Source organism: Strongylocentrotus purpuratus, unplaced genomic scaffold (assembly GCF_000002235.5).
Source record: "Strongylocentrotus purpuratus isolate Spur 01 unplaced genomic scaffold, Spur_5.0 spur5_scaffold_21, whole genome shotgun sequence".
Classification (NCBI taxonomy): Eukaryota; Metazoa; Echinodermata; class Echinoidea; order Camarodonta; family Strongylocentrotidae; genus Strongylocentrotus; species Strongylocentrotus purpuratus.
In genome coordinates, this window is record NW_022145607.1 from 16,535,947 (window position 1) to 16,547,360 (window position 11,414).

Here is an 11,414-nt window from a genome sequence, read left to right on the forward strand (position 1 = left end):
CAAAACATGTTTGATAACCTTTCGTTCCTAGCTGGTTTTTAAAATAAATGACAATTCTCTGAGTGTAATCTTTTTTTGACTCACACGTATATAGTAGAAAAAGGAACTCATGATCGGTTAAATTTCTTAACATATAAGTGATTTATTGTCATCATCCGGTAAGCGAGGGAGGGGGCCAGGGGTCTACTTTCTATTTGGAGGAATACTGCGTGGTTATAGACCAACCTCAGCAAACTCGTCAATGTGCCATTGAAAGCCAATTCACTCATAGCATAAAAACTTAATAAAGGGGTCTTGGGCGGAGCGGGGGGGGGGCGTCCTTTTTTCTGCGTCATTTTTTTCTGCGGCACAGATTGGGGCTTTAAAAAAAAAAGGGTCTTTATTTAACCCTAACCCTAACCCTAACCCCATTATGCTCAACACGCACCTAACCCCAACCTGTGCTGCAGAAAAAAATAACGCGAGCGGGGGACAGAGAGCGAGATCGAGACCAGTAGCATACTTTTTCCGACAGCCAGTTTAGCTAAAGTAGTACTACTGTATAGAAAGAATGACATGAACCGATGTTGTGATTTCATAGGACTATTATTAGTCTTGTGAGCATATATTATAAGACACAAATTCCGTTTGAGTTCGAATTTGGAAATATTTCAAGGAAAAACAACCACAATTTGTGATTTTCAGTCCGTATTGTGACATGATTAGATAGGATAAAATTAAATAAATAGTCTTTCTCTTTAATACCACATAGTGCATAACATGAGATCAAATGCAAAAAATAAATTGTTGAAGGTTAATTGATACACAAACTGTGTCATTTTTGTATGAAATGATACTTATTATATTCCTTCTTCTGTTCTTACTCTCTATAATAACAGGCAAAATATCCTGAGAAAATTCTCAGATCACAAAGATAATTTTATGGTTTTCTTTGAAGGCGTCACCGTTTTTCCATGAAGAAAAACAAGCTTATACAAATCTTTCAACACTTAAATGTTTGGAATGGTATAAAGCCAATTTATTGATTTGTGACAATTTACATTCACATAAGTTAAATTGTAATAATATAGATGGAGCTTTCCCATTTTGTATCAATAATGGGCTGTTCAGTTCGCTCAAACTTTCAGATTATCTCGGTACATCTAGCATTGAAGTCACTAACTCATTTCTCTCATCTCAACAATGTTACTAAGTCCCTTTAACTTTTTAAAGGAGAGCAATTAGTTGTATTTCTTTTATATTAATTGTTATTCTCAAAGTATTTAAAAGTAAATCTTGTCTTGTGCTCATTCTTCATTTTGACTGTGATTACTTAAATGAAAACGCAAAATGACTACTTAATTTGTTAATAGGACTCCATTGAAGATAAGTTGTTTGACTTTCTTGAATCATATTGTCAAGATATTATTAGTGTTATTTGTTTTCATTTGTATACTTATAAATCAAATATATATAAATTACATGTATGATGGAGATGTCGTAATTATATAGGATTTCCCGGCCAAATTCGCGCGTTTGTCATTCAAATTCATTTACTTTGCATTTAAGTTAGCGCAGATCGGCTTTGCTATGCCAATTATCATTCAATTTTCCAGTTTTTGTATTTAATTTAGGATTTTGGTCGAAGGGTTTCATAGATCTGTCATTCAATTTAGAAACTGCTCAACTAGCATTCAAATTAATATTCACTTGTCCGATAACATCAGGAATATGTTTTAATAATTAATCTCAAGGAAGGGATGATACCGGCATACAAGCAAAAGGCGAAATAGACAACATTATTAAAGGTGAAGATGGAAAACGACATAGACAGGGAGACAGACGGACAGAGAGAGGGAGAGAGAGAGAGAGAGGGGGGGGGATAGAAAGTTGGACGTAGTCTGTACTGTTATTATTATTATCATATTTTTCTGACTGACCCTCCCCCCCCCCCCCCCCCCCCCCCAACTCAGATTTTTTTTCTTTCCATTTCGTTGTTTTGTTTTGTTTATATCTTTGGGCTAAAGTATAATATCCGACGTATAATAGTACCGTTAATATAGCATAATAAACATTTTTTTTTTTTTTATATCAGTTTGATGCAACAGGGATTTACATTCAAAAGTTTTACTTTGTATAATTATTGTACAGTAATGTTCTTCTCATTTCGACATTATCAGCCGCTCGTTCTCTATTTCGTTTCCTATTATAAATATAAGGTATAATGTCTACATCATCAGGGATAATTATGTGGCCAAATTCGCGAGGTTGTCATTTTAATTAATTTGTCTTGCGTTCGAATTCGATGGTTTTAGTGCTGTCAGATATATCTTGGGTTTATATTCATTTTTCCTAGTTTTCAAATCTATGAAGTTTTTGTTGGAATCTATGTATGCTTCATTCTAATAAATGAATAATGTGCTTCTTTCACTATTTGGTCATTCAATTTGGCGCAACGCGATTTTTGAAATCGCGAAGGTGTACTTTTAGCATTCAAATTCATTTGTAGCATTCAAATTAGCACTTTGTGCACTTAAATTGATGGTCCATATACATTTCTCGTTTATTACACACTTTTTATAGCTCATTCTTCTCTTTCAAGACTGTTTTTGTCCATGTGTATTTCATCATATTTTATTTTCTTGCCTTTAATATACACTTTATATACTTTTAGATTTATCTGATCTTCATCATCCTTTAAGTTTGATTGTTAAGAAAGAAAAGAAAAAAACGACTTACATCTATGGACTTGATGGTCTCAATATTTTTGTAAATTTGTATGTACGGAAGTTGTTTGTTTTGTGTTTCATCATCAATTTATTCCAAATTTCAATATGGAGGAAGGGTACAATATTGTGACTGCATGGGGTAGGCATTTTGGTATCCCCACTTTTCCGGGGTATATGAACATGTCCGTGCAGAAATGCCATATAATTTGATTTCGCCCCTTCTTTACCTAATGTCTCACTACACCCATATGCATTGTCCTAAAAATTAATAAATGGAATAAGGCTATTAAAAAAAATAAACATGTTTAGCGTCCCCGCCCGCTTCCTTTTTGGGGGCCGCCTCCTATTTTTTTTTTTTTTTGAATTTTTTTTTTTTTCAAGAAAAAAAACATGAAAAACAAAATGGATCCATATCTGATTAAAAAAATACAAATAAAAAATGTCGTAGGCCATCTTGAAAAATAGCCCGACTGTCAGGGAAAACGTAATGAGTGGCCATTTTGAGCGGCCATTTTTAAAGAAAAAGGGCCTCCTCCTTCCTATTTTTCGAAAAACAGGACGCTAAACATGTTTTTTTTTTTTTTTTGGCCTAACAGAAAAGACCCTAATGGCAAATCATGCATTTAATTTTTTTTTTCTTCAAACTGTATACGTGTGTTGCATTTCTTCCCCCTAACATTCCTAATTTGAATAAACATAATTCGAATACGAATGACAAGTGCTAATTTGAATGATAAAATGACGCCTCGACAAGTGACGATTAATTTAAATGCTAGTTGAGCAGTTTCTAAATTGAATGACAGATCTATCAAACCCTTCGACCAAAATTCCAAATTGAATACCAAAACGGGAAAATTTAATGATAATTGGCAGGGCAAAGCCGATCTGCGCTAACTTGAATGCAAAGTAAATGAATTCAAATGACAAACTAGCGAATTTCGCCGGAAAATCCTATAATAATTTATCTCAAGGAAGAGATGCTGCCGGCGTACAAGCAAATGGCGGAATAAAAACGATTATCAAAAAAGGTGAAGATGGAAAACGGCATTGCCAGATAGACAAAGTGACAGAGAGAGAGAGAGAGGGAAAGAGAGAGAGAAAGAGAGAAAGAGGGAGAGAGAGAGAGATAGAAAGTTGGACGTAGTCCGTACTATATTTATTTATATATTTGTTTTTCCGATCATCCCCCCCCCCCCCCAGCTCCGATTCCCCTCCCCTTTAGTCTGTCCTTTTTTTTTAAATAGATATCTTTTCGCTGATTTATAATGTCCGACATATAATAGTATTGTCAGTATAGCATAATAAACATTTTTTATATCAATTTGATGCAACAGAGATTTTCATTCAAAAGTTTTACTTTGTAAATATAATGATTGTACAGTAATATTCTTCGCATTTCGACATTATCGGCCGCTCGTTTTCTATTTCGCTCCCTATAATAAATATAAGGTATATTGTGTACATCATCATTATGTTATGATAATTTATCTCAAAGAGGGAATGGTGCCGGCAGACAAGCAAATGGCGGAACAACATTGGCAGATAGACAGAGAGACAGACATACAGAGAAAGCGACCGAGCAAGAGGTAGAGGGAGAGAGAGGGAGACACACACACACACACACACACACACACACACACACACAAAAAATAGAGAGAAAAAGAGAGAGAAACAATCATTTCTTATATTCATCTATTTGTCTGTGAAATTTTATCTTATCACATATTCTTTTCCATTCCTTTATCGTGCATGATTGTTGTCTTTGAATGATTGTTTCAGATATTTATGAGTGTGTCGGAACGTGATACCATTAACAAATTTAAAAAACAGCAACGACAACTGCAAAAACAACGAGACCTCCTACCCCCCCCCCCCCTCCCTCCAAAAAAAAAACAGGGTCATACTTGTAGTACATACAAGGATCAGTTCATGGTCATTCAATTATACCCTTACCTAATGCCTAGGTCACATATAAACCGGGCCCCGTACGATTTTCCCTACCCGGCGGCTTGCCGTGGATTTAGAGACCGTACGGGAACCGTCCGATTTTCATTTCTACGGCATGTGTGGTCACATATTCTGCGGCGCCCGGGAGGTGCCCGGAGAAAATTGGTCGAGTGAAATGAAAGGCACCCGTAAGGGTGCCGGCCGAGTGCCGGCCGGTAACCTTACGGGCTCCGTCCGATGAGCAGGTGTACCGATGGCTCCCGGAAGGTGCCCTGCCGGGGCACGGCCGGGGTTCTCAAGGCGCCCGGCCGGGTGCCGTGCGGTGCACTGAACTACAGAGTGAGTCAGAAAAAATGTCCCACTTTTTAAAAGTTGTATTGTTTGAAGTATGAATATTTAATCATGGGTTTCATGATATATCTTAATAGAGTTATCCTCCCAGTACATTTAGGTACCATTTTCATTTGAATAACTGCATGCATCACTGAATATCAGACAATCTTTACAAGACTGCCAGATCTCACTTGCGCAAAGTTACTGGGTGAGGAATAAAACAGTGCATTGAACATTGAACATTGAACATTCAAATGAAAATGGTACCTTAATGTACTGAGAGGATAACTCTATCAAGACATATCATGAAACTCATGATTAAATATTCATACTTCAAACAATACAACTTTTAAAAAGTGGGACATTTTTCTGACTCACTCTGTTTGTGACATTTCAAGATGCCGCCGTGAGGGACCCGCACGGGCAATATTCATCTTAAATGGCCCCCGGACGGCAGACGCCTGGTGTTGTGCATATCACCCGGGGCTCTTGAGGGCCCCGTGAGGGCGCCGTAGGGTACACGTACGGAACCCTTGAGCACCGCAAGGCGCCCGTAAAGATTTTTCAAGAGAATTGATCCCCAAAATCGTGAGGGGCCCGGCCGGACACCGTCCGGAGCCCGCAAGGGACCCGTAAGGTGCCCTACGGGCCCTTTACGGGCTTTCTACGGCCTTACGGTCAGATAAAAACGCCGGGAGAATTGGGAGCAGCCAACTCAGCACCACGGCGCCCGTACGGCTTACAAAACTGTCCCGGCGCCCGTAGGAACTTTACGGCAACCGGCCGGACACCGGCCGAAAATTCCCAAAATGACTGTTTTTTACTCGCCGTACGGGCCCCGGAGTGTATATGTGAAAGCCCCATTACTTCCGCTCTTCTATTGTTTGAATTGATAACGACCAAGTACCTTCCACAACTTTAATTGTTCCTTTTACGTAACTAAGCTGTGGGATCATGGGCCAAAGACAAAGACATAGCTCTTTTCGCATATTCTATAGGTCCCAAATACTTGCAGACATTTCTGTGTCGGTTTTATTTGTATGTACTTTGTCAATACATATACTTAAAAACTATAATTGTCAAAACTTCGCAATATATTCATATAGCATCTTTACATAAACATGCTCAAAACGCTTTTTACATTTGTAATTAAAAACAAACTAATTATTTTGTTTTCCAAGTAATACTTACAACCTATTTCGTGTTCCCTATATCATCTTTTTAGAGAGCGAAAGAGAGAGAAAGAGAGAGAAAGAGAGAGAAAGACAGACAGATAAACAGATATATATATATATAGAGAGAGAGAGAGAAAGTTGGGTCCATCGTATAGTCTGTTCTGTATTATGCTATTTTGTCTCTCCTTTCAACCCCCCCCCCCCCCCCCCCGTTCGGGATTCTTCTTTAGTTTCATTTTCATTTCAGTATAATGTCCGACATAATTTATAACCGTCAAATAATTCGAAATTTCAAAATTCAAGTTTTGTACAATTGCTATTCATTCGTCTGCCTCCACAGCCCCCCCCCCCCCCTCCATCCTACCCATCCCGAAAATGGATCTTATCTTGTTTAACAATACCTTTCACTATGACACTCATCCAAACTCTCTCATTCTTTCTATTTTTCTTGTGCGCCTCGGAATAGAATTGTCTAGATGGACAGCGCTATATTATTATTATTATTATTAAATAGTATTTTGTTGACATATACATTCCCATGTTCAGAGCAGTATTAATTTATTTATTTTTGAAAAGGTCATCTAAACAACTTGTGAATATAACTGGTCCTAATACCATTATGATATCGTACGCATTAATGGATACAAAAGAGGGCTTTTGGGCGTGTGTTTATAGCCGAGCACTGTCCCCTTTTGCACATAATAGAGTGAGCAGAAGGCTCATTATTATGTGTACATAAAATTGTAAATATGTACAGGAATTTTAACTTATCCTTTTCAACATTCCAGGTCTAATTTACTTGTAAATTATTTATTTTGTATAAAGAAGTTCAAACTTTAGTGTAAACTTTAGAGGACTGTAACATAAACTGTTGTTAAAATATTTGAAGCGAAAGTGTAAAATAATGAAATTATTTTCAGCATTGCGCGAAAAATTGTAAAAGTTTAGAAGTAGTATATACATGTACTTAATTTAATTAAATTCATGATTATGTTTTTCTTAAATAATTTTACCCAAAATCCTATTGTCATGATAGGACAGGATTATGATCATCACCGATGTATTAATTTTAGTAGATTAGAAAAACTTAAATAGCCAGTATTCTTTCAAAAGTGACTACATACACTAATATCCAGTATTAGAACAGCCGTTTTGATATCTCTCTTTCTCTCTCCCCCTCTCTCTCTCTCTCCCTTCATTTCTGTCTTTCTTTCTCTAAACGATTAGATAATATAATGAAATAATTCGCGTTCAAAAATAGGATACTCATTCTTGAAAGCAGTCATCTGTAGTTATTCATATTCAAGCCGTTTATGAGAATTTGCTCAAAGTAACATCATTTTAACAGTATTATTAGTTTAATTGATAGATGCGGTTTTTAACAATAATTGCTACGCAGTATATTTCTTTTTGATTAATCATTTTTGTAGATTATCTAGGTTTCAACTCGAAGTAGTGCCCTCGTGCAAAATAAAGGGTTTCATTAATACATAACTTTACAGTTTACACTATAGCTTTTACATTCAATTATTTTCTATTTATGTCCATAATATCAGTTATTATTTCGCCGATCCCTCAGGATTACGCATCATAATTCAATTTTGCCACTTTTGTGTGGAAATGTTTTACTCTATGAAGAATATTCATAATAAAATGTGTATTGAATGAAAACGAATACACACTTGCATGTAGGTATATATTTTATTTGTTTGATGATACATGGCGGCATAAGAGGGAAAGATCAAGATAGTGAGAGGGGGAGAAGGGAGTGTGAGAAAGAGAGAGAGAAAAAAGGAGAAGGGGAGGGGAGAAGGTGTTGAGAGGGAGAGATACAGAGAGAGAGAGGGGGGAGAGAGATAGAGAGAGGGGGAGAAGGGAGTGGTGAGAAAGAGAGAGAAAAAAAGGAGAAGGGGAGGGGAGAAGGTGTTGAGAGGGAGAGATACAGAGAGAGAGAGGGGAGAGAGAGATAGAGAGAGAGAGAGAAAGAGAGAGAGGGGAGAGAGAGAGAGATGGAGGGGGAGGGAGGAGAAAATGGGAAAATACAAGGGTGTGTAGAGAAGGGGGGATGACGCAGACGAAGCATACGGGTCAGTTGGGAGTAAAATACAACTATATGAGCGAAAGAAAAAGAAGAAAGTCGAGATAGGTTTAATGAATGTAAAGGCAGCCGAAATAAGTTATAGTATTGTGACGGACACGGTTTGCCACCTTGCTCGACACGGAATATTTGTCAGGATGCCCCGTGTCTGTTTAGGCGCTCTCCGTCCGTTTGGACAAAGTATATGCCCATAGCTTGATGGCTGGAGTTATTCACTGCTCACAGGCTAGGCGTATCTCAACAACCATGCATCCATCGACTGCAATCGGCCACCCCAAACGTCTTGAGCACATCATCAATCAATTGAACATCCCTCGAGCAATCAATCATGCTTTGTCAACACCTGTCACTGATTCTCATCCCTTTGTCTAACTACGGTTTCACGATCACTGCTCTAAGAAATGAGACCAATCACGAGTTGCATGCCGAATTCTTTTAATAATGCGAACCAACCATGTACCAACCAAAATTCGGGGTATACTCAGAAACAAGTGCAGACTATGTAAAACTCAACTAAAGGCCAGCGCCAGCCTCGGTGAGGCTGGCCTGTATCGGATACAGAGCAGTGGAAATCCCTAATTACACAAACCTGGGCGCCCAACATTTTCCATATACTTAAATGTATAAAAGGGCAATTATGTCCTCGTTAGTAAACAACACTTTAACACAACATTTCTGCTTATTCCATTAAATCATCAAACATAATCTTCAGTACAACCCATTATTCTTGATTAGATAACTTACATACAAATAATATCCCAAAAAGAAATATGATAATTGCACCAACATGATTTAAATATGTAATTTATGCTCATTTTCCTTCATTTAGTAATTGCTAAATCAACGATGCACCATATTGCTATAGCGCATGCGCGTATAATATGCGCGCACAACAGAAAATGCTTAACCTTCATCCAATACTAAAACACTGATTTGTTACAGTAAATCAGTGATATACAACAAAGCAGCGCAGTACTAAAAACGTCATTCAGAACAGTGTCAGTGGTGTTTATTTATATAGGCCTACCAGAGGCGTACGCAGGGGGGGGGGGGGGGTTTGGGGGTTCAACCCCCCCCCCTTTGGTATTTTTATGTGTGTAAACCCCCCTAAAAAAAACTAAACCCCCCCCCCCTTTTTTTTTTTTTTTTTTAATTAAAAAAAAAATTAAAAAAAAGTATGCCCACGACGGCTAACGTAAAGTGACCTCACCCCCCCCCCCCAAACGAAAACAATTTTCAAATTTTCAAATTTCGAGACCAAAAAAAAAGAAAAAAGTTTCCGCTTACCCCCCCCCCCCCCCCCCCCCCCCCCCCCCCCCCCCCCCCCCCCACTGAGCGACTTTTCGGTTGGCTGAGTCGTTGCGATTTTTTTTGGACTACCAAAAAAAAAAAAGTGTCCGCTTACCCCCCCCCCCCCCCCCCCCCCCCCCCCCCCCTTGACAAAATCCTGCGTACGCCCCTGAGGCCTACATTATATCAAAAAAGATTAGTATACAATGCCATGCACATAAATTCAAACACGCGGAACTACTGTTTTTTACTGCTACTTCATACACTTACCCCTAAAATACTATCAAACTAAATACATGCTACAATTTCACTTTTTAATGATAATATTGTTTATATTTCTTTAGTACTATTTCAACAGGGTTTATATTTAACAATAAATTGATAAAATAATGATTCTAATTCAAAGTGTCCTATCCCTAAATCTGCGCACCTGTGTCGCTGTTGGTAGATCAAAGTAGACTTCTAGGTCAAATACAACTCAATTTTAAATCAAATCAAATCAGTAATTGAGTATTAATGCAAACATAAGCATGTTTATCATTTCACATGGACGTTTTTCTAAGACACTGTGTCAATTTTAACTGAAAATTTCTATTGGGAAACTCATCATTGTCACATTAACTCAGATACACAATGTTACAAGTTTGCTACAACTATAATTTGACGTGAGTTTGTGCATGCATGTGCGAGTGTGTGTGAACACCATACTATAATGATTGAGATAATCATGAGATTTAATTATACATGAAGTTAAAGGCTTCCTAATAGTAGGCCTGATTCCACCTACTTTCGTGTTCTAATTCTTGTGATAAAATTTCAAACTCCTTTAGCAATCGGACCTTTTGAATAAAGTTCATTTGTATTTGAATTTCATTTGTATATGAAATTTTAAAGATGTAAACATTAAAATACAGCGATTATGGATATGCAAAACAAATTCATTTTTGCTACTCAATGTGATTGGAAAATAATGGTTATTCTTTGTAATGAACAAGATGATAGTACAGGTCTAACATTAATGCTTTCTCGGTTGATATCTTTATTATCTATTTTTTCATCTCTGTTTTATTTGAAAATTATTTCATGTATTTCGTAGAAGATGACGTCAGAGGTCATTGTTCAGTTGTGCTTAGTAACCGATGCAGATATCGGAGGCATCATAACCAGGAATGTCACCTGTAAAGATAGAGACAAAATGTGATACTGGATTAAGCTTTATGTCGTTTTTTTCTTTTATTAGATTTCATTACAAAGTATAGACCCTGAGGATGGGGGGGGGGGGGGGGTCATAACGCTGCCTGGTACGTATAATTATGTAGCCCCTTGTACATAGAAGTACTGGAATTTTCATTGGTTTAAACCACGCATCCCCGCCCCCCCCCCCTCCCCCCTCAGTACCTCTCATGAGGGCGTTTTACTAAGATGAACACAGGCACAGCCAGAGTTATCATGCGGGGAGTCGAGGTAAAGCACAAAACGACAAACTAACACGGATTTGCTTGATTGGTACAGCGTTTTAAATGTTCCAGCGACAAAATTAATGTCAAATCAATTGAATTGAAACTCAAACCGCATACCCCCCCCCCCCTCCTCCTGTCCATTACACAAATTCTTACAGCTATAAGCAACTTACGAATTCATCAGTCATTCACAATGAAACATTAACAAATAATTATTCAATGAAAATTATGATAAAATCAAATCATCTTACCATGCTCGTCGACGATATTCTGACAGATCGTGTCGTAACGGCTGGTCCCGACGAGTCTACTGAATGCATCGTCCCACCAGTGGACGAATTCTTTGTTAGCCTTTGAAGTCATCATACTTCCACCACCCGCTACGCAGATATTCGGAAAGTCC